At 51.7% G+C, this 7,704-nt stretch overlaps 1 long non-coding RNA gene across 1 annotated transcript; it reads left to right on the top strand.

Annotated features, from left to right (window-relative positions):
• The first annotated feature begins 1,667 nt into the window (after positions 1-1,667).
• On the top strand, positions 1,668-7,453 carry LOC104848018. The gene is made up of 5 exons (XR_776280.3): positions 1,668-2,219; positions 2,353-2,463; positions 4,959-5,110; positions 5,418-5,610; positions 7,202-7,453. It is a non-coding gene; the product is annotated as an uncharacterized LOC104848018 (long non-coding RNA).
• Positions 7,454-7,704: the final 251 nt, after the last annotated feature.

Consider the following 7,704-nt stretch of genomic DNA (forward strand, 5'->3'; position numbering starts at 1 on the left):
CTGGAGGAGGTGATTTTTAAGATAATGCTTAAGAGAGGAATAACAGGACTTAGAGGAGAGTTTGAAGTACATTCTCAATGAAAAAAAATTCTTTTGGTGGCTTACCTATATAGAAGGAAGTGTGTATTTGTGAAATCATTGCTGAAGCCTGAAATGTGTGTTTTGGTTTTCTTGTTTGTTTGTTTGTTTGTTTGTTTGAGACAAGGTCTCACTATGTAATTCAGGCTGGCCTTGAACTCACTACGTAGTCCAGGCTGGTTTCAAACATGCAAAGTCCTCTTGCCTCAGCCTCCCAAGTGCTAGGATTCCAGGCGTGCACCATCATGCCCAGCTTTTTATGTTCAAAAAGGGAGTACAGTTGGCAAAAATCCAGGATAAAAATCTAAACAAGGACCAGCAGTGTCATGGGCCACAAAGAAGCGTTTACCTTTATCCCAAGGGAGATGTTGAGGAGTTCATTCAGGAGAAAGATGTGGCCAGGTTGCAGTGTAGACAGCACATCTGGCTGCGTGCTGGATTGCAGGAAGGTGAAGGATGGATCTGGAAGGCCCAGGAGGGGCCATGCGGTCAGATTCCAGGCAGGAGCGGGGGTGTCTGGTACCCAGGTAGTGCAGTAGCGATGGATGGAGCGAAATGGGTAAAGCTGAGAGAAAGCGGCAAGGCTGTTGCTGAGTGCAGGTGACGTGAGAAGACACCATCAAGCCCAACTCCTGTCCATGGAACACCTGGATGTCTGGATGGGGCGGGGACATGGCAGTGGAAACAGGGAGACACCTTCCATGTGGGGGCTGTGACTGCGTGCGGAGCTCAGAGCGCAGGTCTTGGTGTGAGGCAGAGGCTGGTGTCAAGGACCAAGAAGCCCTGGCTGCTGTTTTACTCTATTCCCCGAAGGGTCTTTCCCTTTACTGAAATCTTTCAGCTTGTTGGTGCCACACAATTAGGCACTTAATTGCTTGTGTTTTTTTGTTTTGTTCTGATGGTACTGGGGATCGAACTTGGGCCCTCGTGCTTGTGAGGCAGGCGGTGGAACCATGGAGCTAAATCCCGGGCCCCTTAATTGCTTTCTAATTGATATGTGCCTTAGCCTGTCTCGCCAGACACATATGCAGCTCCTCGAGGGCAGAGGCCTCCTAAAATGCCTTTCCCAAGCCTCCCCCAGGCTCCACAGGAGACTGAAGCCTCTCCGCAATAGAGGAGGGAGGAATCGTTAGAGGGTCCGTCCCCAAGAGCCACTCTGGACCGCACTTTCCCATCGGTGCAACGGGCATCCCGCCTTTGGTCACCCTCCTGTCTTTCCGAAGGGTTCCAGGTGCTCATTTCCCAGAGGGCTGTGGGGAAGGGACGGCATGGCTCGTGAGACATCCGAGATGCGCTCTTCTGGACTGGCTGTGTTGAGGCAGGAAATAGAAATTTTAAAAAAGAAATAAACAAGAGTGAGGCAAATTGTTTGTTTCAAATAGTAGCAGGCACTCAGCAAACAAGCAAGCCTAACTGAATGCTTTGGCGATTATACAGACAAACAAATCACTTTCCCAAAGTGCTTCTTGGGGGAATTACGGCTCCTGGAAATGAAACACAAACAGATTATTAAAAAAGAGCTCCCCGTTGGGAGAGAAACAGTATTTACAAGAGAAGATGTGCCTAGCTGGACCTCTAATTGCCGTTCATTATCTCATATTGATTTAATTAGCTGCAGCACTCAGGTCTGAATCGCCTGCTGCCCGCAGCAGGGGCCCGGCGGGGAGAGGAGGTTCACACTGACCACGCAGCCTCTCCCATCGCTCACCCTGGCCTGCTTTCCCTGGAACACGGGTCAGCTCACGGGCCGTCCTTGTGGCAGCGAGGTGGTGGCCGTTGGCCGAAGGCGGCCCAGCCACATCCGCTGCCTCATGGGCAGCTCTGTCTCGCACACGCGTCCGCTGGGGTGGCAGCGCGAGCTAATTAGCCGCAGTAATTAGAGAGAGTGTCTTCATAATGCGGAATTAGAGTGGCTTGGTGAAAGCAGGGAGATATATGGCGCAGGCTGGCGGTGGTGATGGAGGAGAAGCGAGCGGGGAGAGGACGAGGCTGCTCCCAGGTGTCCTTTGGCCTCCCGCTGTGACCCTTCCGCCCCTCCTCAGGGTCCCCACTCTGGTGTCAAGCGATTCAGCCATTTATGGCCTCCCCATCCCTCAGTGACCCAGAGACCTCCAACAGAGCAGATATTTCCAGACAGGAAGGTGTGTGATTAGCTGTTCTCTCTAGTGGGCGTCTGGGACCAATTGTTTTGAAGATTTGGGGTTTATAATTGCGAGTGATTAATGGGGGAGTTGGCAATCAGGCTTAAAAGGTTGCTAATTGCTCTTTTAACAGAACTGTGTCCGAGAGCAGCCTGGTGCCCTGGCTTCTGCAGAGAGCACATGGAGGGGCCCTAAGAGTCTCTGTCTCCCGCTGTCCCCCCTCCTTGCCCCCGTCCAACACGTGGTGAGTCTGTGTTGTGCTGGGCTCCTAGGGCGCTGGGGATGCAGCTGGAAGAGAGACAGAGCCCTGCCCTCGAGGGGCATCCCGTCTGGGCCTGTTTGGCTGGACTTGCTTGGACCCAGAAGTCCAGACCAACTCAGCAGCCCTCCAGGAAAGCTTGACTCACATTTCCATTGCAACGCTCACCAGCCGTCTCACGTGCGGGTTCTTCTTCCCCGCCAGCGAGGCCACCTGTAGTGGCGACCAGGGCACGGGCATCGTCTCCCGGAGGAGGAAGTGAGCTCACATAGCACTGAGCGCTAAGGCTCCTTAGGTGAAGCTACGGAGCATCACTTTCTAGCATTATTGTGTTTCCAACTAGCAAGAGGGGCTGCCTTGGGTGAGTAGCAGGGGGAAGGGAAGGGGCAGGCAAAAAAGAAAACCCTCAACTCTCAAGGTGCTGGCAGGCGATGGGAGGAGGCCTTCGGGGGCCACCCAACCCCGCACGCCCGTCTCTTGCTGGTCCTGGGCTATAAAAGAAATCAGCCCCACAGAGCTCTGATTGAATTAGCTCATGATGCCCTATTGATCACTGGCTTCCAGCCTGGCCACTGAGGAAGGAGGTCTGCCCATCGCCCCCTCGCTCACGGGAAGGGAAGGCGGGAGCTGACCTTGACTTGTGTATTCGAGCCGGCTGGAGAGTGCTGGCTCCTCCCTCCTGAGCACACGTGTGAGTCTGGACGCGTCTGCCTTCGGTGTGCTCTGCAGCAAGGCTCTCACCCCTCCCAGCCCAGGCCCCACTCCGCACTGCCTCCTTTCCAGTGGAATTAGCCGTGACACTGCTTTTGATGGAAAACGTATTTGCTTTCTTTCTGGTGCTAAGTGTTCCTCCATCTGGAGTAATACTTCGCTAATTCAGGGGCTGCCCACCTCTTTGGAAGCAGCTATCATCTTGTTCTGCTGCATCTAGGGTGCTGGATTTTAGGGGACCCAGTCACCTTGGGTGCCTGGCAGTGCTTCTCCCTCACCCTCCAGTGTACCTTGTTGCCGCCCGTCCCTCCTCCTACCTCTCTGCCCCTTTGTCTCTCTCCTTTTCTCTTGGGCCTCTTTTTACTCATCCTCCCCTCCTTTCCCTTGCTAGTTTAAATGTGAGGACCTGATGAGAGAGAGACCATTCCAATACAACTCAGAGGGCAGCCAGGTACCTTCTGATTGACTCCAGCACGGTTGTGACTTAATCTTTATCTTTCTCCCCAGGAACCATTAATCCATGGTTTCCCCAAATCTGAAGTCCACTTTGCGTCTCAGTGATCTGTGGTCAGCGGAGGGAAAAAGAGAGGCCTGTTATCAAGTTAGGAAACGGCATGTGTTATGCAAAACACACTGGAAAATCAAAGGCTCTGAGAAGATCTGCAGTCACTAAATCTACTAGATTTTGTTTCATCTAAAGATTTCTGAACTTACTTTTTCACATGCTACACAAAACTAATTTACTCAGAATTACTAATTCCGTCTGACAGTCTCAGAGTCTCTCTCTCCCACCCTTCTTTCTTTATCAATACAAAAGCTGCAGTTTTAAAAAGATCCTTTCCATGTTCTGACTTAGATGTGCCAAGTTGCTAAGGAGAAACTAATTCTGATGTGCCCAGAGACTCTACTGGTGAAATCTCATAGTTGTCTTCTCTCCCGGGTTTGCATCTGAGGTGGCTCTATGAACTGTGTAGGTTGTTTTGCAGGAAGATTCAAGTTCGAATCCCTGATCCCTCTTTTGGTGACCAAGTCTCCCCGGGGCCCTGCCAAAACTCTGTGGCTCAATGTACCTGCGAAATAAGATATGGGCACCTGTCCCACCTGATCATACAAGAGTTCATCACGATACTATAAATGAAATGGGGCCACTGGTAGGTGCTTGGTATGTTCTGGGTTTGTGTGTTTGTTGAGGAGTATGTCAGTCACATAATAAAATTAACCATTTAAGTTATACGGATCAGTAGCCTTTACTGTAGCGGCAGTGTTGTTTGGCGCCCGTTACCTCTATCTAGTTCCAAGATGGTTTAATCACCCCAGAAGGAAACCTCCAGAACACTCAGCAGCAGCCACCATTCCCCTCCCTCACACCCTAGTGGTCACCGTTCTGCTCTCGGTGTCTATAGATGTGTGTATTCCAGGAATTTCTTAGGAATGGAGAATAACCATGTATGGTCTTTTGTATCCGCTTTCACTTAGTGTGATGTCTTCAGTGTTCATCTTATGTGTCATGGATTAGTGCTTTCTCCCTCTTCGTGGCTCAGTACTATTCCATTATATGCCAGGCTGCACTTTTATTTGTTCATTCAGCCCCTTGTGCATTATCTAGTGAAATTCTTGAAGGTCCTCTTTTCTCTCCTTTGGATAAAAGGCCAAATTTTACTTACACCAGTTTTTGTCATAAGCCAATCCACACGAGGAGCTCAGAGCAGCAGAGAGGCCTCCAACCCCAAGTAGGTGAGAAGCTGGGTTACTCTGTTTTGTCACCATAGAGAAAACAGCCGAGATTCTGGATTAATTGCTCTCTTCATTACTGGTTCATCATATCCAACACCTGCTACGGAAAAGAGGGGCAATTTATTTTGGCTCCCACCTTCAGAGTCCTCAGTCTGTGTCCAGGAAGCATTAACTCAGAAGCCGCACGGTGAGTGGGACTGCAGCAGAAAAGTTGCTGGCATCCTGGGGACCAGGCAGCAGAGAGAGAAGGGAGGGGACAAAGAAGGAGAATGGCCCGGGCCTGGCCTCCTGGGCCTCCTGGGCCTCCTGGGCCTCCTGGGCCAGGCCGTACCTCCCAACAGCTGAGCCAGCCCTCTTCCGGAAGGAAGCTCTGCTCAGGGGTGCACAGGGCCCTTGGGGGACCCTCCTAATGGGAAGCACAACAGATGACCAGAGGGCTCCTCTGAAGTACGCGTCCCAGCTGGCACTTCCTGCCCCTCCCTCTGCTTCTTCAGCTGATGGTGACCACCTCCTGCACGCGGTGAGCAGCCTGAACACAGAACAGCATGGGATTTTGTTCACCAGCAGAGCCTCACGTTCCTGGGGAAGTCTTCCCTGAGTGCTCCATTGTCCGTCCATCCATCCATCCATCCGTCCGTCCGTCCTTTCATCTGTCCACCATTTCATCTGGCGTCTGACAACGTCATGGTAATATAAATGAAATTTATATTTCATATGGCTATGCTAGTTTGCCAAATATCCTACTTAGTACTGGGGGCACCAAAGTGAAGTTGGACTGGACGCTTAGAAAAAGAACAAGACAGATTTCGTTGGCTGTACTGAAGCGGAGAAGAGTGACTTTAGCAGTGATCTGAATATAGCCGAGACAGCTGAGGATTTATGGCCGATGGGCAAGGGAGGGAATCAGTGGATGGAAAATTACTGAGAGGAAATTTTTTAATAGTGAATATTAGTTATACAGAATAATGGGATTCATTTTGGCATATTCCTGCAGGTGTACAGCAAGAGGAACTTGATTAGATCTCAAGGGTGGAGGGGACTCTTGCTAACCCGAATTAGCAGGATTCTTTGCTAAGCCTGGGCTTGGCAGACCAAGCCGATCTGATCAGAAAGAGGATTTACAGTAACCTGGCTAGACTTTGCTTAAAGGCAGGAAGGAGTCCTTGTTGGAAGGAGGGCTAAATTTCTAGAAAAGCAAACTAAAGTCCAGAGAAGATCTAAGGCTACAGAGTAGTACAGTGGATTATCAACAGGTCTCTAAGATTTTCTGAGCGTTCCTTTCATAGTTTTTGATGCCCCTGAGCAAGGGGAGAAATCCTGGAAGGCTCTCAAGAAGGGGTGACTTTTCAGTAGGAATCCAACGCACAAAGGGCCTGCCAGGGTCTTCCCTGGGGCCTGGTCCCAGCTTCCCTTGCATTCATCACATCCATTTTTTTTAGAGGGAACAGGAAGCTGAGGGTGCAGACATACACTGGAAAAAACGGGGGCAGAGAAATGAATAAACAGATCAACCCGCGCTAAGAGCTAAGAGCGTATGAGGTATGAGTCACCATCGCACAGCAGGAATTAGAAAGGACAGGAAGAAGCTGCTAGAGGAAAAAGAAAACAACCTAGGGTAACTCTTCTAGCAATTGTCACGTAGATGAGTTCTCTTTCACAGCCCCCTGGGAGAATATTGTTAGGGCAGAAATGGAGACCTGACTTCCTGGTCTGGGCTGAGCCGGCGCGTGCTCTGAGTAGGTGTCCGTGAGTCTGCTAGGGCTGCCTCCTTGGCACATTCCTGAAGACTCGCAGCCAATCTATAAGGCAGCTAGGATTGTGGGTTCCATCGTACAGATGCGGAAACCAAGGCTCAGACTTGCGACGGAAGCCCAGAGCTGAGTCCGGTGTCCAAGCCATCGTCTCTTACATGCGTCATTGCCCAGCTTGGAAGGCCGAGGGCTTCAGCTCCCGCAGCTGGAGGAGGTGCAGGGTCACGGCCGCGGGGGCTGTGTGGGAGCACACGCGTGTTCATAGGGTCGGGGGAGGGCTCTCTAGGAGCTAAATTCTCAAGACCCTCAGGAAAGGGTGGCTGAGTAGCGAGGTGCTCACATCAGAGGCCCCGAGTCAAGAGGCCTGGATGGGCTCCCACCACCGCCTGTCCTGGCAAGGCCACCAGAAAGGCTTCCTGGGCTGAGCTCCCCTGCGCATTGCGTGCAGTTAATAGTGAGTGTTTAGTAAAGCAGTCCAAGCACATCCCCAACCATGCTGGCCATGTTCTCTCTCTCTCCTCCACCAGAGCTGCGGAGGCGGCAGGGCCTCTCTTGATTCGTGTTTTGGGTGCACGGGATGTCTGTCCCCAGAGGCAAAGCCGCGTCCACCAGCTTCTAACAGAAGCCTCTTTCTTTCCCCCGAGAGGCTGCGCGACTCCACGCCAAGGTTTTGCTGATTTAGGAACTCGCTGTGTCTGTCCCCTGTGCAGCACCGCACATTCTGAGCAGGTCCTCCTGGCCCACAAGCCCTTAATCACCCTCTGTAATTAAATAAAACAGCAACCCGTAATTAGGGCATCGATTTGTTGGTTTGTCTCCCTCTAGCCCAAGAGCTCCATGAGGGTGAGGACTGTGTCTCTTTCCACTCACAGAGGGGTCCCCAGTGCCCGGCTCACAGAAGACTCAATAAATGTAGGCTGAGCACAAGGGAGGGCGGAGCTGGAGGTCACGGCCGCGGTTCTCCCAGGGCAGACGCTGAGTTCAAGAGACGGGCTGGCACTTAGCAAGCAAGCTCCGTGCAAGGAGGACG

The sequence above is a fragment of the Fukomys damarensis genome, unplaced genomic scaffold (genome assembly GCF_012274545.1).
Source record: "Fukomys damarensis isolate Sample0158 unplaced genomic scaffold, DMR_v1.0_HiC HiC_scaffold_12, whole genome shotgun sequence".
NCBI lineage: Eukaryota > Metazoa > Chordata > Mammalia > Rodentia > Bathyergidae > Fukomys > Fukomys damarensis.